Source organism: Odocoileus virginianus, chromosome 26, assembly GCF_023699985.2.
Source record: "Odocoileus virginianus isolate 20LAN1187 ecotype Illinois chromosome 26, Ovbor_1.2, whole genome shotgun sequence".
NCBI classification, from domain to species: Eukaryota; Metazoa; Chordata; class Mammalia; order Artiodactyla; family Cervidae; genus Odocoileus; species Odocoileus virginianus.
In genome coordinates, this window is record NC_069699.1 from 15,980,595 (window position 1) to 16,001,473 (window position 20,879).

Below are 20,879 nucleotides of genomic sequence, written 5' to 3' on the forward strand. Positions count from 1 at the left end.
CTGAATCCGAAATGCTGGGGTCAGGCCTAGTCATCCATGCTTCATCAGGCCTTACCAGTGAATCATACATTGTTAAAGTTTGAGCACCACCACCCTGAGGAGAATAAGGTGCTCTCGCCAGAGAGAGGGAGGGTCTTCCGAAGAGGCAAAGAAGACATATGTTATGAGAATTTAAATTTTTCTTTCACTAAAATTCCACAATGCTCTTACAGTTTGTTTTACACCCATACTCTGTCTCCCTGATCATGTACTTCTTTTTTTTAAAATTTTTTAAAAAATTGTTGAACTACAGTTGATTTACTATGTTAATTTCTGCTGTACAGAAAAGTGACTCAGTTATATGTGTGTGTGTGTGTGTGTATACACATACACATTGTTTTTCATATTCTTTTCCATTATGGTTTGTCACAGAATGTTGAATGTAGTTCTCTGCTCTACAGGAGGACCTTGTTTTTTATCCACCCTATGTGTATTAGTGTTCCTCTGCTGATCCCAAACTCCCAGTCCATCTCTCCCCTAAGCCCCCTCCCCCGTGACAGACTCTGTGCTCTGCTGAGGCCGGGCAGGGATGCTCTTCAGCTGTGAGTCCTCTGAGCACAGCATGGTAGGGGTGCTGGCATCTTCCACCTGCCCCTCCCTCCACTCCTCATCTTCCTCTGCTGTCTGTCCCCTAAGCCTGATCTCTGTGCATCACATCAGTGGGTTCTTCTATGCCCTGGATCCTAGTTGAGTTTGGCCAGTGGACAGTTCTGGTCCCCTTCCCCCCACAAAAACGGAGGAAGAGCAAAGACTGAGGTCAAGGTCTTTATCCGTCCACTCCTCCCTGTGAGTGTCTTTCAGACCAGGTCGGTACCTCCACCCCCAGGCCGCTGCCCCTGTAGCGGCAGAGCTCTGTGGGACCCCCTCCTCCCGGGTCTGGGAGCTGTTTGCTCCCTTGGCCCCTCTGGCCTTGGGGCACATGGCTTCACTGCTGCTAACCCAGGTGCCCGCCGCACCCACTGTGTGTGATTACCCTGTGCTCACACCCTCATAATCTGCCTCTTGGTAAGTTAACCCTCCAGGAGTATTGATTCTAAGTGCATCATCTACTTCCAGCTGAGACTCAATTGAGAGAACCAACACCTAATAACTATTTTTAATGCAATTGGAACTTTTTAAAAACTCTTTTTGTTGAAAATAGAGTATACACATACTTCATAGTGTATTTTAAAATTTTTATTTATTTTTTCCACATTCTATCAAGTACAATTCTTTTGAGATGGATAGCTACCCATTTAGCCTTGATGAGAAAAATAAGTCCTAAAATATTTATAAGGAATCAAGACAAGTATTCTATTATTCATATTCTTGATTTAAACCATGGCAGAGAGGGTGAGGTGGGATCTTCACTAACTGCCATTCATAGTGACAACTTGGGCCCTTGGCCTATGCAGAATCTCCAGGGATATATGTATTTGTCAAGATGGGCAGTGCTTTAATTTATTTTTAAAGTTATTTTTTTCAAAATTGTAATAACATAAATTAAAGGCACTTGGAATTATACTGTAAGCCAAATAAATTAGTTTTAGTTTTGACGGGCATAAATCAAACTTCGGTATTTAGGGAGAGAAATGTTCCCCATGGTCATTGATGGGCCCTCACACTGCAGTTTATAAATCAGAGGTATAATTTGAGAGTAAAACACTTATTATGAAATCGAATGTCAAGAGCTCCTTCTTAAATTTGCTGTAACAATTAATTTCTCAGGTGAGAAAATGCCTCTTTTTCAGTGTTTTATTAACTCTGCCATTCAGCACTCCATTTATAGGAGCAACTCTTCATAATAAGTACACATTAGGATGACTTTTCACCTCCATTTAAATGAAAAGTTTGAGAGGAGAGATCAGTTTCTGTCTGTGGGCTTGAATAGCAATGGAAACTGTATCTTTGCCAGTTGGTGGAGAAGAAAGAAGAAGGGAAAAAGATGGTGACTGGTTAACTCAGTCTAGGCTGGCTGGTGTGGAGGTGGAGACATCCTCCAGCTAATAGTGGGGGCAGAAGGTCATGGGATGCCCTAAGGAAGGAAATGTGTAAACTGGTGTGCAGGCTGCTGGTATCAGGGTCATGAAAAATGAAAAAAAGAGGGAGATTAGAGATGGAGAGCTCAGGTGGATAGAACAAAGAGAACCACAGTGAGACCCAGATAAAAGCAGAGACTCCCTGATAGAATGACTGGCCTCGGGGCTTCCCTGGGGCTGGACTTCTTCCTGATTCTAGCCTGGACCACACCATAGTGAGCCCCTCCCTCATGAGCTGGCTCAGATGGACTTCTGTGCTTTGTAACTGTATGACACTGATTTGAGTCACTGTCGACAGTGTTAGAGATTTCAGGCACCGTAAACACCATCTAGCATTTGCTTTCGAGAAAACCTAGTCTAAGAAAAATGAAAATGTTACCTGCTCAAGCTGCCAGAACAGGTTGGAGGGAGGATGTGTATAGAACTGTTCACTCATCTTCAGGAGGGGTGCACAGGAGTGCAGTGTGTTTTTTGTTGAGGAGGATGATCCCATTTGGGGTAAATCTGCTTTTCAAGAGAGTCCTGCATGTGGATGGAGTAGAGAGCTGTCTACATGGCATTTGAGGAGCACTGGGAAGCTTTTATTCCTTCCCTGCTCTCCTCCCCCCACCCGCACTTTGGGTGCTAACACCTGGATCCTCAGATTCAATGCAAAATTAAATGAATTTGTGTGTGTGTGTGTGTGTGTGTGTGTGTGTGTGTGTGTGTGTGTGTGTGTGTGTGTGACATCCTCACCACAGTGCTTGGTGCATAGTAAGAGCTAAAAGGATCATACCTACACAAATGGATCAAGCCAGTGTTCTCACTCATCTACTCCTGGCTCCAGAGCTCATGCTAGTAGATGATGCTCTTAATGACTCCTGTTAGCTAGGATTGTTAGATTTGGCTTAGAACCATACCTGGAAGACATGATCAGTAGTACAGTGTTGATACCATCTGTCCTGATACGAACGAAAGATATCACACACAAGTTTAGCCCTTCTATGAACCTGGCTACCTATAGAATTTCCTTTAACAAACCTAAACATTGCAATATTGATATCCCCATTTTACAAATGGAAAACCCATGGCTCATATATTCTGTGCAAGAAGCATTTTGAGAACCAGCAGCACTTGAGTGAGGGGAAGAGAGTGGACCAAGTTGGGGTGAACTTTCAGTGTTTCGTCCAGGACCAGCTCTCCTTGCCTGGAAACTTTCAAATAAAGGGCACTCTCTCCCCTAGCTCTGATTGTAATTCTTCTCTGTCCAGGCTAAATGTCACCAGTGTGATTAGCACCTGGATCAGGGAAATCACCTCCTTGGGGTGCATCCCCTTTCTCATTCATCTCTGTCTCTGCAGGTGATGAGAGTGGCAGCTCGAGGTGGAAGAATGGTCCTTGCATAATGAAAGCGACTCTTATGGATCTAGCAGAGCCTCCAGGTCAACCGAGGTAGGAAAGAGGTGGATGGGTGACTTCCTGTGGTGCAGTATATAGAATTTATTTGAAAAGTTTTTGCTAGAATTTGGGAAGTGCGAAGCTGTGTGCCTTTTAAGAGGATGCACTGGTATCTGGGACTTTTCTGCTGCTGACAAACAAGCTGGTGCTGACCTGGGAGGCAGGCAGCTGCTGGGTGTTAGCTGGGAGTTGATCCAGGCTGACAGCCACCACTCTCGGAAGGGGCTATCTTTTTATGAAATGGCCCTTTAAGAAACTATGAGGACTGAATGCCTGAATTTTCTAAGCTTTTTGGCAGTTCTGAAACTGAAACATGTTTTTAAAGCTTAAGATATTTATTTCGATCAAAGTATTTTTAGTCACATGTGAAGTTCACTTCAGAGAAATCCGTTCCTAGTTTGAATTTGTATGCATAGCCCACTTTAGACTTTAAGAACTTAAATCTGAAATAAAATTTTTGGTTGCCATCTCATGTGTCAAAGGCCCAATTTTTATAATATACTCATTTTTTAAAAAAACAAAGTTTCACCTAAAATAGAATCTATATTATGCTTTTTTTTCATAATACACATTAAGTATGGCTTTGGAATTTATACATAGTATATCTACCCAGAATCATAACATCAGTGTGGATATTAGAGGCTTATGGTCGTACCTTCGGAACTGTTAAGACAATAAAGTAAAATTGCTGCATTTTAAGTAATAGGTTACTTTTAAGTGGAAAAATTTTTTTTTCTGAGACACTTTTCCCCTAGAATAAGTTATTTGCAAAATTACAACTAACTTTGCCTGATAGAATTAATTCCTTCATGTTTTTATTGAGGTGGTTCCATATAAAGCAGTTCACTTCTCTATGTGTTACATTTTTGGCAAATATAAATACCTACTTGGGCATTTTTGGGCTGACTTCATTATAGTATCAGAGCTTGTCTGACATTACAGATATCATTTTATCTAAGCAGTTTGACCCTTCTCTTCTGGTTGCTAATCATTAATTTTGATTTCATGATATCAAGCAAAAGAATGATAACATCTCTGTGATATTAACAGTATAGATTCATTTTAGTAGGTTGGTTTAATTCTCTTGTAAGTTTCTTTGTCTTGCCAACATGACCTTCTTTTCAGCCTGCTGTTATCTGAAAAATAGCCTTTGTTATCCTTTGGAACTTTTCCAGTTTGTTTGCACTCTAATATTGTTATCATTGTTAGAAGTATATGCAATTTTGTTTTTTTGGGGGGAGGGGGTTGGGGAAGTCTCAGTGTACTTGGCAAATCAGAATAACAATTGTTAGTTAATCATTATTGTGTGCTGAACAGATAACAGCTCTTTAAAAAGAGCATAGGTTTGTTCTCCATTGACAATAATTTAGGGGCTAGGTTTTATTCATCATTCCAAGGCAGTATCTGAGGCTGAAGCTTGATTTGAACCTCAGATAAGAGATGAGAAGAAAGGAAATGCACGTGGGGAGAAGTGTGCAGATTCAGTAAAACCCGACACTTTGTCCTCACCTGTGTCATGGGTGGTTCCTGTCCCCCTGCCCCACCCCCACCCTGGTTGGCTGTGGGCCTGGTGTACTGAAAGGTTGGAGAGATATACCCATGTGTGGTGCTCTATTTTGTAGCCACACAAACTTTTCAACAAAGTCTTTGGAGGATATTCACAATATGAACATGTCCTATCCAAGAGGGGAAGTCAAATATCAACTTCCTTGCTGTTCAGTAGAGTCCTGTGACAGCCTCAGTAAATAAGATGCAAACACAGGTGGGACCTTGATGTAAAGTGGCAGGAGGAAGCAAGCTGGGCACACAGTCCATTTTCTGGGGAGTACTGTGGTGGAGGGGCACCCCTGGTAGCTCAGCTGGTAAAGAATCTGCCTGCAATGGAGGAGACCCCGGTTCAATTCCTGGGTTGGGAAGATCCCCTGGAGGAGGGATAGGCGACCCACTGCAGTATTCATGGGCTTCCCTGGGGGCTCAGACAGTTAAGAGTCCGCCTGCATTGCAGGAGACCTTGGTTCGATCCCTGGGTTGGGACGATCCCCTGGAGGAGGCCGTGTCACCCCACTTTGGTATTCTTGCCTGGAGAATCCCATGGACAGAGGAGCCGGGCAGGCTACAGTCCATGGGGTTGCAAAGAGTTGTACATGCCTGAGTGATTAAGCACAGGACAACACACAGTATGGGAGGATTCCTGGTGCTCAGATCCAACCAGTGGACAAGATTCTATGAGTGTATGTCCCGGAGGCAGTGGGTCCACCCTAGGGCAGTTCTGAAGTGAGGTGTAGAGTTCTTGCTTGCCTCATAGCTGCCCTCTTGAATATAGCTTTTTAAACTTATTTTAAAATTTAGATTGTGCAGTATGATTTTATTTTTAAGGTGTATAGTCTCATGTTTTGACATACATTTATATGAAATGATTACCACCATCAGGTTAATTAACACACCAATCACATCACAGTTACCTATTTGTGAAGGGACCAACACTTAAGATCTTCTCTCTTAGCAGATTTTGCGTGTACAATTCATTATTAACTATAGTCACCATGATGTACATTAGACCCCTGGAACTTTTTTTATCTTAAACTTGAAAGTTTGTACGCTTTGACCAACCTCTTCCCTTTCCCTGACTGTTGAGCTCCTGACAACTACCATTCTCCTCTCTGGCTGTATGAGTTTGACTTCTTGAGATTCAGATTGTAAAGCGTTTGCCTTTCTCTGTCTGGCTTTATTTCACTTTGCATAGTGTCCTCCAGGGTCATCCGTGTTGTCACAAACTGCAGGATTCCCTCCTTTTTTATGGCTCTCTTATGGGAAAACACATAAAGGAATTGCTGTGAGAAGAATCTAAACAGTCTTCCGTAGAGTTTTACCCAACGATGAACTTGGACTTAGGTCCGGTTAATTATGATAATTACAACACAGTCTTCTCACATGGGACAGGCAAAGTCTTTTACCCCAAGAGAGGTGGCGAGAAGCCCGTCACTGGCTCTGACCCCGGGCTGTGTGGGGTCGTTCATTCATTGGGCTCTGCCTTTGCTTTGGCGTGCTTTCATGCCGGTGGTCGTCTCCTTCTAGAAACAGGCTGATCACAGGAAGGCAGTTTGAGGGCTGTGTCTCCTGATGGCTGAGTTTTCTGGTATGTGGCTTTCTGCCCCTGAACTGACACCATCAGTATTTCTGAAGTGGTGTTTTCTGGTTCTGCCCTTGGGGCTTGCTCCAGCTCTGCTGTTTCGAGTCCCCTGCTGGAGGAGCGCATCTGCTCTGGGTTGTCGGGGAGACGGTGGAGTAGCAGTGACCACACTGTGTCCCAGCGCTCTGTTGTCCCGGCTCCTCTATCGCCTGTTCTTCGTGGTAGGCTGTGGTAACCCGAGCTGCCCTTGGAGTCTCTTCCAAAGCCCCTTTTTAAAAGTTGTCTGCATTACATAAGGGTCTGAGCTTCTTGAAGGCAGGAATCCTGCCTTGGCTGCTTCTTTGGCCTCAATCTCAGAAATAGCACTGGACACGTTTCCATCACTGAGTCAGGCGTCAGAGCCCTGGTGCTCTGAGAGACCTCAGTCTTGGCTGCATGGACCCAGAGATATTAACACTGACTATATCTCTCTGCTCTTACTTACCCCCAGGTCTGACTGACCAAACCTATCCATTTGGTCTCCAAGTGAGACCTGGTCTTATCTTCCAGTGTCCTATCTGTGACCTTTTATAAATCCCTTCATGATCCCTTTTCCTAAGACTTATTAGGATGTTTAGGTTCCTCCTTTGACTTCTTAGGTCATGAGCTTGTTTCAGCTCCTAAGGAACACAACTCCTTTTTCTGTGACTTTTAACCTTTCTTTCTTTAAAAAAAAAAACAAAAAAAACAAATCCCATTTCTTCCACAGTTGCTGGGAAGTGGACAAAATTGTTCTTGTTAGTCAACTAAAGCGGCAGTGTGCATTTTAAACTGCTGTGGTCCTGGAAAATAGAATACATAAACAAAAGGCATTGGAACCCTTTAAATTGTGTCTGTCCCTGCTGAGTAGGTTACATCTGTATAAAACACAAATAATTGAGTGAATAGTAAAATGCATAGTATTATATTATGTTGATTCCATAATTACAAGTATCTAAATGTTCAGGAATACATCCAAACCAGAAAGCAAAGAGGAACTAAAGAGCCTCTTGATGAAGGTGAAAGAAGAGAGTGAAAAAGCTGGCTTAAAACCCAACTTTCAAAAAAGTGACTGCAGCCATGATATTGAAAGACACTTCCTCCCTGGAAGAAAAGTTATGACAAACCTAGACAGCATATTAAAAAGCAGAGACATTACTTTGCCAACAAATGTCCATATAGTCAAAGCTATGGTTTTTCCAGTAGTCATGTATGGATGTGAGAGTTGAACCATTAAGAAGGTTGAGCACCGAAGAATTAATGCTTTTGAACTGTGGTGTTGTAGGACTCTTGAGAGTCCCTTGGACTGCAAGGAGATCAAACCAGTCCATTCCAATCAGTCCTGAATATTCATTGGAAGGACTGATGCTGAAGCTGAAGCTGAAACTCCAATACTTTGGCCACATGATGTGAAGCGCCGACTCATCAGAAAAGACCCTGACGCTGGGAAAGATTGAAGGCAGGAGGAGAAGGGAATGACAGAGGATGAGATGGTTGGATGGCATCACTGACTCAACGGCCATGAGTTTGAGCACACTTCGTGATGGACAGGAAAGCCTAGTGTGCTGCAGTCCACGGAGTCGCAAAGAGTTGGACATGAATGAGCGGCTGAGCAACAACAGCAGAAGAATATGAAACTGAGAGTCACAAACGGGCTTAAAACTCACGTCGTGGGTCAGACAACAGACTTCCATCCAGGGTATATAAAGAGTTTGTACAACTTTATAATAGGAAGCAAAGTACCCGAGTAAACATGGGCTAATATTTGAATAGACACTTCAAATATGAAATATACCCATTGGCAATAAGAACATGAAGGTATGTTTAAGGTAATTATTCATTAGAGAAATAGAAATTACAGTGTAATGATAATGCTACATACCTATTATGGCTAAAGTGAAAAAGACTGACCATACCAAGTCTTGGTGAAGATGGGGTAGAACCAGAACTCTCCTAAACTGTTGAGGGAATATACAATGGTTAAGGCACTTTAGTAAATGCTTATTGATGCTTTTATAAAGAGTTAAACATATAGCTACTGTATGAACCAGCCATCCCGCTCTTAGGTAATTACCCATGAAAAATAAAAACATGTCCTTATAAAGGCTTGTACCTACATTTCCATGGCAACTTTATTTCTAGTGGCCCAAATAGAAATGACTCAGGTATCCATGCATAGGCAGTGGTTTACTCACATAATGGAAAACTAAGCAGCAATAAAAAGGAATCAATTATTGATATGGCAACTAAGATGAATCTCTAGGTCATGAGAAAGGCTAGGTCAAAAAAAGAGCACATAGTGTATGATTTCATTTCTATGAAATTCTAGAAAATGCAAGCACATGCATAAAAATGGAAAGCAGATCAGTGGTTGCCTGGGGACATGGAGGGAGGAAGGGATGAACTGCAGAAGGGCACAGGATGCTTTTGCTAATCTGGCTTTGGTCCAGATTACATGCAGTATATTTTCCCCCTTACATTCCTGATATTTGAAAATGTGCTTTCATTTTGTATTTCCTGTCTACATTATTCCTATATAAGAAAATTGCTTGAATGTTTGCCTTTCCTGCATAGTTCCTGAGTCTTTTTTGTCATCCATCATAAACGATTATTTCACAGTTATTGAGACTCTTCTATACTATGGATGGACTATATATATCCATCCACTCTGGATGTACCTATTCTTCCCCCTTTTAACTTACCCAGAAATTCAATAAAAATGATGCCATGAAGAAAAACAGCTTTGTGTGCCTGAGAGGAGTCACCCAGTAAAATTATAGCTTTAATTTTCAGCCTGACCTTTCTTGTAATTTATTTGAAATTTCATGATTTCCAAAGAAATAGACTGTTTTCTTTCAGGAATGCATCATCCCTTTCCCCATGGGAGATTTGGAAAACCAGAACTCTGAGTCTAATCTAATGGCAGTAGCAACCTCGCTGTTTGCTGTCTTATTTCTATGCCCACAAAGAGTGGCATCATCATGACCAAAGTTACCTCTTGGTTTTTCTCTGAATTTGAAGAAGTCATGGCATGGTTCAGTGTCTCTCAAACTTTAACATGATACAAATCACATGAAGCTCTTTTTAAAAGGTAGGTTCTAGTTCAGTAGGTCCAGTGTGGAGCCTGAGATGGTTTATTTTCTTCCAAGAAGCCTGTGAGTGATGCTTATGGATAGAGAAAAAGAGGATTGGGAGGAAACACTTCATTGGCTGACTAAATTTGAGAATGAGTTAACTGAATAACTGAATTAACTAATAACATCCTCTCATGTTGCTCACCGCTTATGATGACAGAACAGCATATTTTCCTCATGTAATTAATAAGACAGTGTATAAGGAATTTTGCTAAATCACTCTGCAGGTGATATTTGGTCTATAAGTTTGGGTTTGCCCCATTCCATGTATAGGAACAGTTCTTTAAACTGTTTTACTTAGTCATTTACTGACTCATTCATGCTTCCAAATATGCATGTGAATCTATTATGTACCTTCATAGAAATGATAGTACTACATGGAAGAAGTACATTGATTATTTTATTACAGTTGTTATAAGTGTTAGAAGGAGCACATCACAGTGAGTTCAATGCTTGGAAGGAAAGGGTACTTGACATAGTCTTGGGATCAGTGGAGGTTTCTCTGGGAATAAAATGATGTTTAAGTTAAAATCTGGAGTGAGCAGCAAGAGGCATGTAGGTATTGGGAACAGTATATGCAAAGGCTATGAAATTGGGCAATAGATGGCTGAGGAAGTAAAAGGTCAGTTTTGTTGAACAGCAGACAGTGGGCAGGTACCTGATCAGCCATGACCAGTTTAAGAATTTTGGATTTAGTCTAACAGCAATCAAGAGGATTTCACACAGAGGAGCAATATTATTAGATTTGTGTTTTAATAGAATACTCAGGCTGCAATATGGAGAATGGATTGAAAAGGGGTAAAGATGGAAAATGGCGTTTGCAGTGTTCCAGGAAAAAGAAAATGTTCACTTGGACTTCAGTGGTTGTAGTAGATGTGGAGAGCTTTGGCGGGGTCCTAGGGATGCCTAGGAAGTAGAACCAATGGTTCTTGACATTAATGGGGATGTTGTGGACAAAAAAGGAGGAAGATTGCCCTTGAAGCTTCTGGTTTGTAACAGTTGGTGGGGCTATTCCTAGAGACAGAAGACTTTGGAGAAAAATGAGTTGAGAATTAGATCAAGAGTTTAATTTTAGATGTGTTGATTTTGAGGTATTTGTGGTATATGGGGAAATGTCACGTAGACAACTGGGCATGTTGTTCTTCAGCTCAGAGGAAAGACATGAGCTGGATAGATAAATTGGTAAGTTACTGGCATAATGATGGTCATATGGGAGCCAGGAGACAGAGTATGAAGCCAGGAGGAGAGGTTGTAGAGATATCCGTAAGGTTATCGAAATGTAAAGGAGCGTTAGTGAACAGAGGAAGCAAAGAAGGTAAGGGGGAAACCATGAGAGCACAGAGTCGTAAAGACAAGGATAGGGCGGAGGTCGACTCTGCGGAATGAGGTGAGACTATCAGGAAGCTGAGCAAAGACACTTGTCTGTTTACTGAGTAACAGGAAATGCATGGGTAAACTTGGCAGTAGTCAGCTGGCACAACAGAGATGGAAACCAGATCACAGTGGGTTCTTGAGGGACATGAAGATGGAAAAGGCTAATGAGAATAAGAATATAGCTTCCAGGAACTCACAGTTACTGTTTGTGCAGAAGCAAGCCTGGTGTGTGTGGTAGTAGGAAGAGACCTGCGTGAGCTGAAAGAATGTTCACAGATAGACATTGTCAAAGAGTAGACACAGTCTTTACCAGTGGAATTAGGAGTTAAGTTGCATTAGTTCAGATGCCAAGAGTTCATAATTTGGATAGTGGTTTTGCACAGAATTACCTATAATTTTGTTGTGAAATAAGGATGAATGATATTTGTGTTTGTGTAAATAATATTAATTGGGATAGTTGCCGTATTGAGAAGGAAACGGTTTCCGTATGTCTTTTCATAAAACTATTGATTTGATGATGACCTATCTTTCCCATTTCTGTTGGATACAAAGTTCCATACAGGCAAAATCCTGCATGTTCTCTCCTGTTGCATCTTTATCACTCAGAACAGCATCTGGTACAAGGAAGAGGTTCAAGTACTGTTTATTGAATGGATGGATGCTAGGTATTTCTCTCTGATCCTTGGAGTTTGTCCACACTCAGAAGAAGCACGGTGGCGCTTGTGGTAAAGAACCTGCTTGCCAGTGCAGGAGACATAAGAGACACAAGTTCAATCCCTGGGTCAGGAAGATGCCAAGGAGTTGGGCATAGCACCCCACTCCAGTATCCTTGCCTAGAGAATCCCATGCATGGAGGAGCCTGGCAGGCTGCAGTCCACAGGGTCCTAAAAGTCAAACACAACTGAAGCGGGTTAGCACTCATGTACCTTGGCAACAATAGTCAGTGCATCTGAGCCCTCTGACGATTGAGTAATTCAGGGTTGACATGTTGCCGATAAGCCCAAGTGAGGGCAGTTATGCTATTCTGAAAAGCTCACCACTGAAGTGAGCCCTGCATGACTTAGATGGCACCAGATGGAATTCTGCTTTCCAGAAACCCTGAGTAAATAGCAAGTAAGTGGAGCACCGCACAAGGTAATTGTTTCCATTTGCCAGCAAACCTTACTGTTACCCAGTGTGTGAAGGGGGCGTGCTCAGAATGGGGAGCACAGAGCTGAGCCCTGTGTGAAGAGCCCCAGGAGTCTGGAAGCCTCTCCGGCACTTCTTCCTCAAATGGCAGCAAGGATGAGAGATGTTGGGTTTGGCTGTAGCAAGTGCTCTCACTTTTTATTTAATCAGATTTTGCATTGTTTTTTCATTACGGTATTAAAAGCATGAATGTTGCCTCCATGTGCTGTGGAAATAACAAAGCCCCCAGACAGTTGGTTTTTATCTGTAGCCCCTTCCGTCTTAGAGTCTCCCAGGATCTCATAAGCTGATAATGTTCTCTCCAAATGAGCTATTTTGTAATCACACTCCACATGATTGTTTAAAATGATTATTATTGTTTCACCTTAATATAAAAAGATTTATTTGCCAATAGAAAAACCGAGTTTCCCCAGGAATGCTTGTGTTAACTGCCTCTTGGCTCATCAAGGTCTGTGGGACTCTGGAGACGGTGAAATGCAAATGTTAGTTTATGGTTCTGTACATTTTAAGAAAATGAGGAGCTAAAGTTCCATATCCAAAGATGTGTTTTACTTTTCTGCTCCAGTTCTCAGAGTAGGGCGTTAAGCTCAGCAAAAGGAAGGAAGGATGAAGTGGAGGAGGGCGTGGTGCTCATGGGAGAAGGGAATGGGCAGGAGGATCAAGTGAGAACTGGCTGTGCATCCCTTTCTCCCCACTCCCCTCACCCCCAGCACAGGGTTTAGGATTAGGATCAGATTTCTAAAACTCTGAAGCTCTCTTGTCCAGCATTCCTGAATTTCCATCACATATTGGACCTGGGCTTCTGTTTCATTCATAATTACTGTAAGTAGATACCATCTTACTCAAGACATCATGTCACTGGCTGATTTTCATCCCCTCCCCACGCCCCTACCCCCACCATTGACTCAGTCCCTGTATCAAGTTCAGTTCAGTTGCTCAGTGGTGTCTGACTCTTTTTGATCCCATGGACTGCAGCATGCCAGGCTTCCCTGTCCATCACCAGCTCCCGGAGCCTGCTCAAACTCATGTCCATCGCGTCAGTGATACCATCCCTGCCTGATGCTCTTTAATACTTTCCTGACAATATTGAGACTGCTTTTAGGTCAGTGATTCTGTGATGTACTTGGAGGTTTTTATCTTATCATCCTTCTGCTCACTTTATGCCCAGACACTACATTATGTAGGTCAAAGCTACACAGTTTTTTTTGACTAACCATACATGGTAATTTTCTTGTTCTGAAATCACCTCCACTTTATCGTAAGATGACTGTCTAAATCAAGGTTGGCAAACTTAATCTGTTAGTTCAGTTCAGTTCAGTCACTCAGTCGTGTCTGACTCTTTGCGACCCCATGAATCGCAGCACGCCAGGCCTCCCTGTCCATCACAAACTCCCGGAGTTTACTCAAACTCATGCCTATCGAGTCGCTGATGCTATCCAGCCATCTCATCCTCTGTTGTCCCCTTCTCCTCCTGCCCCCAGTCCCTCCCAGCATCAGGGTCTTTTCCAATAAGTCAACTCTTCACATGAGGTGGCCAAAGTATTGGAGTTTCAGCTTCAGCATCAGTCCTTCCAATGAACACCCAGGACTGATCTCCTTTAGGACGGACTGTTTGGATCTTCTTGCAGTCCAAGGGACTCTCAAGAGTCTTCTGGAGCCCATTATACAGAGCGAAGTAAGCCAGAAAGATAAAGACCATTACAGTATACTAACACATATATATGGAATTTAGAAAGATGGTAACGATAACCCTATATGCAAAACAGAAAAAGAGACTCAGATGTATAGAACAGACTTGTGGACTCTGGGAGAAGGCAAGGGTGGGATGTTTCAAGAGAACAGCATTGAAACATGTATATTATCTAGGGTGAAACAGATCACCAGCCCAGGTTGGGTGCATGAGACAAGTGCTCGGGCCTGGTGCACTGGGAAGACCCAGAGCGATTGGGTGGAGAGGGAGGTTGGAGGGGGGACCGGGATGGGTAATACATGTAAATCCATGGCTAATTCATTTCAATGTATGACAAAAACTACTGTAATGATGTAAAGTAATTAGCCTCCAACTAATAAAAATGGAAAAAAAGAAAAAAAAGAATCTTCGCCAACACCACAGTTCAAAAGCATCAATTTTTCAGCACTCAGCTTTCTTCACAGTCCAACTCTCACATCCATACATGACCACTGGAAAAACCATAGCCTTGACCAGACGGACCTTTGTTGGTGAAGTAATGTCTCTGCTTTTTAATATACTATCTAGGTTGGTCATAACTTTCCTTCCAAGTAGTAAGCGTCTTTTAATTTCATGGCTGCAGTCAACATATGCAGTGATTTTGGAGCCCAAGAAAATGAAGTCTGACACTGTTTCCACTCTTTCCCCATCTATTTCCCATAAGGTTGTGGGACCAGATGCCATGATCTTAGTTCTGAATGTTGAGCTTTAAGCCAACTTTTTCACTCTCCTCTTTCACTTTCATCAAGAGGCTTTTTAGTTCCTCTTCACTTTCTGCCATAAGGGTGGTGTCATCTGCATATCTGAGGTTATTGATATTTCTCCCAGCAATCTTAATTCCAGCTTGTGCTTCTTCCAGCCCAGCGTTTCTCATGATGTACTCTGCATATAAGTTAAATAAGTAGGGTGACAATATACAGCCTTGATGTACTCCTTTTCCTATTTGGAACCAGTCTGTTGTTCCATGTCCAGTTCTAACTGTTTCTTCCTGACCTGTATACACATTTCTCAAGAGGCAGGTCAGGTGGTCTGGTATTCCCATCTCCTTCAGAATTTTCCACAGTTTATTGTGATCCACACAGTCAAAGGCTTTGGCATAGTCAATAAAGCAGAAATAGATGTTTTTCTGGAACTCTCTTGCTTTTTCGATGATCCAGTGGATGTCGGCAATTTGATCTCTGGTTCCTCTGCATTTTCTAAAAGCAGCTTGAACATCTGGAAGTTCTCGGTTCACATATTGCTGAAGCCTGGCTAGGAGAATTTTGAGCATTACTTTGCTAGCGTGTGAGATGAGTGCAATTGTGCGGTAGTTTGAGCATTCTTTGGCATTGCCTTTCTTAGGGATTGGAATGAAAACAGACCTTTTCCAGTCCTGTGGCCACTGCTGAGTTTTCCAAATTTGTTGGCATATTGAGTGCAGCACTTTCACAGCGTCATCTTTCAGGATTTGAAATAGCTCAACTGGAATTTCATCTCATCCACTAGCTTTGTTTGTAGTGATGCTTTCTAAGGCCCACTTGACTTCACGTTCCAGGATGTCTGGCTCTAGGTGAGTGATCACACCATTGTGATTATCTGGGTCGTGGAGATCTTTTTTGTACAGTTCTTCTATGTATTCTTGCCACCTCTTCTTAATATCTTCTGCTTCTGTTAGGTCCATACCATTTCTGTCCTTTATTGAGCCTATTTTTGCATGAAATTTTCCCTTGGTATCTCTAATTTACTTGAAGAGATCTCTAGTCTTTCTGATTCTGTTGTTTTCCTCTATTTCTTTGCATTGATTTTCTGTTAAGGAGAGAGTAAATATTTCAGGCTTTGTGAGCCATATGGTCTGTGTTGCAACTGTTCATCTTTACCATGGGCGTGTACATGCCACCTTATGCAATATATAAGTGAATGGGTTTGGCTGTGTGTCAGTAAAGCTTTACTTACAAAAAGAAGTGGTGGGCTGAACTTGGCCTATGTGCTGTAGTTTGCCGACCCTGTTTCTAAGTCATAACTCCCACCTTTCTCCATTTTCACGATGTTGAGACAGGCCTCTACTGGGGACAGATATCTTTTCAGCTTTGTCATTCTCTGTCTTCCCACATAGCTAGTGAAAGTGTGGGTCGCTCCATCATGTTTGACTCTTTGCCACCCCATGGACTGTAGCCTACCAGGCTCCTCTGTCCACGGAATTCTCCAAGCAAGAATACTGGAGTGGGTGCGTTCCCTTCTCCTGGGGATCTTCCTGACCCAGGGATCGCACCTGGGTTTCCTGTACTGCAGGCAGATTCTTTACCACCTTAGCCACCAGGGAAGCCCATAGTCAGTAAGAAATCTTGAAATCCTTTTTAGGGTAGTAGCATCGTCTCAGTGGCCTCACCATTGGCTCTTTCTGATCTCGCTTTCTGTTCTTCTCTCCCTTCATCACTCTAACTCCCCTGGCCTCCGTGCTCTTTCCCTGAAATAGCCAGACATGCTCCTGCCTCGGGACCTTGGCACCTGCTCTTCCCTCTGCCTGGAATGCTCTTCCTCTAGGTTTTCACAAATATCGTTCTCTTCTCTTCAAGTCCCTACTCACATGTCACCTTCTCGGAAAGACATTTTTTTCTTGGTCAGCGTCTGGTCAGAAGCATAGGAACAGCTACATATTTCATACTGAATTTAATAGAGGAGACTGGTTTTCGATTGAAAGGCTTGGAGGAGCAGAAGGGACAGGCGGGCTTGGATAGGGATTAGGGGCTGAGGAGGGCTGGACAAGGAAAGGGGAAATGGTATAACTCAGAGGCACAGAGCAGGCAGCTGCTGGACCCACCACCACCATTGCTTTGCAGGAGGACCTGATTGGTCACTTCCATTGGTGCTCGGGCACTTGAGGAGACCTACACCTGATTTATCAGAGTCACTAACTGCTGCATGGATGCTGTTAATGAATCACTGTCTGATCAGGGACCCAAGAGCCCCCTATTTGACCCTGGTTGCTTGAAGCACCACCAGAACCAGTAATAATACTGCTTTCTCTTTTCCACTGGTTCCTCCCATTGGCAGAACTTAACCAGTCCTAGCTGCAAGGGAATCTGGAAAATGTAGTAAGGTTCCAGCCCCTTGCTACAGAGAACTGACCCTGGAAGGACGAGAACAGGGCAGAGACATGTTGAGTCAATAATCAGTGTTCCCTGTTCACTCTATAAATTGACAACTCTCCACAGTCCATCCCTTTTCCCTACTTTATTTTTCTCCATAGCTTGTATCACTGCCTAACATATGATTTATATACTTTCTTGTTTATTATCTGTCTCCCTTCCTAGAAAATAAGCTCAGTGACAGCAGTGATTTTTTTTTCATAACTGTACCCCCATTTTCTAGAACAGTGTGTGGAATCCAGGGAGCATTCGGCAAATATTTGTAGGATTAATGAATAAATGAATGAATGCCTTAACAATACCCAGGGTCTACTCCTGGAAACTTCTGTGGTTTACAGAATCAGATTTGACAACTTTAGAGAATCATGGAAAATAAAGGCTCAGGAGAAAGTCTCCCTCTTTTTCTCTTCTCTTGTTCTCTCACATTTATGTATATCATATTTACAGTTTTCTTCCCTCTGGAAAGCATGTGATTTGAAACACTGACCACTTTTTTGGCAGTATAAACCTGTTCAGAGAGAGAAACCTACATCTGAATCTACTTCTTCAGTTCTTTGGCTATTTGTCTTTGGGGAGTTTTATGAGTTTTCTGGGGCTGCTGTAACACAGATTGGGTGGCTTACACAGTAGAAATGAATTTTCTGCTAGTTCTGAAAGCTGGAAGTCCAAAATCAAGGTGTCTGCAGGGTTGGTTCTGGGAGCCTTTGGGGAAGGATCTGTCCTCATTCTCTCTGCTTAGCTTATCGATGGTCGTCTCCTCCCTGAGTCTCCTCCTGTTGTCTTCCCTCTGTGTGTAAATGTGTCCAGATTTTCTCTTCTGATAAGATCCCCAGTCTTATCAAATGGGGATTCATCCTAACGACCTTGTTTTAACATAATTACCCTTGAAATGTACAGCTTTAACTCCAACATGCTTCCATTTTGAGATTCTGGAGGTTAGGACACCAACGTAGGACACAGTTCAGTTGAGAACAAGAGTCAAGGCATATCCTCCCCCAGTTCAGTTCACTTCAATCGCTCAGTCGTGTCCGACTCTTTGTGACCCCGTGGACTGCAGCACATCAGGCTTCCCTGTCTATCACCAACTCCTGGAGCTTGCTCAAAGTCGTGTCTGTTGAGTCGGTTCCCTGTATTTCAGCCTGGGTTTCACCTTTACGGTTTTTGAACCAGTGCTTTCAGGTTCACAATGAAAAGCCTTGTTCCCTTCTGATCGTCCATATTTCGCGTTTCCAGTTTCCTCCTAAATCGCTGAGGGAATATGGTGACATCACACTTCTTGTGTTGTTTTCCTGAACCAGGAAGCTTCTATGCTTGTCTTCAGAGGTGGACGTGGGACAGATTCTTTCTTTACAAGCACTGTCCAGAGCTGATTGGTTGGGTATAAGTGCCCATCAAGAGGTTAGGTGTCAGCCATTCCAATAAAAATGTCAGGATTCCATTGGCAAGGAAAGGGGCTCTGTGAATGTCCTGCACATTAGCCCTGAGATGAATGTTTCCAAAGACTAACAAGGCAGATTGCATAGCAAGGAACCCCTCAGACCGTGAAATTACACAGCACCTTTTGACTGGTAATGCTGGTCCTATGTTTATAAGTCGGTGTTCCATTAGGGAGGCTCCTGACTTGGTAGCTGATGGTGGTTGTGAGCCAGCAACTATGACGTAGAGGATGGTTCTGCAGGAAGACATATCCTCTTTGACCTTGATGTAAATTAAACCTGTCACAGAACACACAGCTGAGCTCTCATCTTGCCTGTCTGTGTGCAGACTTGTTCTATGAACTGCCCATCAGATATCTTTCCATTCTCTTCCTCGAACACTGAGTGACCTTGGAAATAGCCTAATCTATCTTGGCCGATTGAAGATGGAGAAAACAAGCGGGGAAACAGACCTGCTGGTTCCTGCTATTGATCGGTGGCTTGAATGAAAGCTCAATGTGAGCTGGAGAGATGTGTCAGACACAGGTGTCAAGGGTGGAAAAACTCAAAACAGACCCTGGCATCAGGAAGAAGTGATAACAACAGCAGCAACAATGACAATAGCACACACACCAGAAACCATTGTGCTTTCCGTGGGTTAGTTTTATTCTGGGTATTTGGCCATTTCTCCCCAATCATGGGGCTTCCTAGATGGCTCAGTCGTAAAGAATCTGCCTGCTAATGCAGGAGACATGGGTTTGATCCCTAGATTGGGAAAATCCCCTGAAGAAGAACATGGCAACCCGCTCCAGTATTCCTGCCTGGGAAATCCCACAGAGAAGTCTGGCGGGCTACAGTCCATGAGGTCTCAAAGAGTCAGACACAGTGACTGAGCAACAACAATAAAACTCCAATCACGGGAAGCTGTGTAAGAGAGATAATTCCTAGAAATCAGTCACTTAGTTACTCCAGTCCCCTCATTGGATACACTGAGGCCAAGAGGGATGAGAGAACTGCCCACAGTCCCACAGGGAGTTTGCAGCTCTGTAGGGATGCTCAGACCATGTCTGAGTCCATCAAAATCCAGGTTCTTTCTCCCACTTTGTTCAGCTTCTCCCCTTGCCCAGTGCTGTGCCTCAGGATCCCAGTGTTAGAGTCTGCAGTGCGAAGACTCTGGCTCCAGGCCGATCAACAGGGTTCTCAAAATAGCCCAGAACTGAACAGACCCACATGGGTTCAAGTTGCTGACACCAGACATATAAATCGGACATTCCACTTTACCTGCTTGAAACTTACATCCTCAGTTTTTGTTTTTGTTTTTTTAAAAATAGACATACAAATGTTCATTCACCGTGCTTGTCTGGGAGGATGTGATACTAAAATCAGTCTGTAGACACACTTGTAGGCACCAGTTACAGTACATATTCTCCTGGAGGAGTAATCTCTGAGTCTGTTCATATCTAATAATGCTGCAGCCAGAAATAGTTAATCAGACTGTCCCAGCAAGCCCAGGGGGAGGCAGAACCAGAGCCAGGCATTGTGATTAGAAGGAGTGGCATATCTGTCAGCGTTCTCCAGAGAGACGGGACCAATCAGATGCAGGTACATATATAGAGAGATTTATTTTAAGGAATTGGCTCACGTTGGAGGCAGAATTCCTCCATCCTTGGGGAATCTCCATTTTCTTTCAGCCTTCAGATGATTGGAGGAGGCCCTCTTACATGATGTAGGATGAACTGCTTTCCATAGAGTTGCCTGATTTCAGTGTTAAATTGCATCTGAAGAGTTACTTTTCAACGGCATCTTGACCAGTATCAAATGAATCTGGGCCCCATGGCCCAGCCAAGGTGCCACATAGTATTAATCATCGCAGGCAGAGATTTCTAAAGTCCAGAGCTTTGAGGGGATGGGGCGTGAGCCTCCTAAAAGGGAAGGAGGATGTACGGGGGCCGGAGGAGACTCAGCCTCAGAATGCCAGGCTGTTCTGAAGCACCCACTTCCCTGAGGACCAGACTTGCCTTATAGCCCCGGGACAAGTTGGCTTCTAGTCTCATCTCTGATCACAGAGAAAGTACAAAGGGAAGGGGGAGAGGTGGCACCCCCTTGTGGCCTCTGCTATCTTCCAGCACCTTGGTCCTTCACGAGCTCGCTAAGTTGCTTCAGTCATGTTCGACTCTGAACCGTATGGACCGTGACTGGCCAGATTCCTCTGTCTATGGGATTCTCCAGGCAAGAGTACTGGAGTGGGGTACCGTATCCTCCTTCAGGGGAG

At 43.3% G+C, this 20,879-nt stretch overlaps 1 long non-coding RNA gene across 11 annotated transcripts in view; it reads left to right on the plus strand.

The window, feature by feature from the left end:
* Nucleotides 1-20,879, plus strand: part of LOC110151430 (uncharacterized) — a 660,579-nt gene that overhangs the window by 23,549 nt on the left and 616,151 nt on the right. For all 11 annotated transcript variants that reach the window (XR_011483657.1, XR_011483652.1, XR_011483659.1 and 8 more), the window contains one exon: nt 3,398-3,488. This is a non-coding gene — a long non-coding RNA (uncharacterized lncRNA). The remainder of the gene's footprint in view (nt 1-3,397; nt 3,489-20,879) is intronic.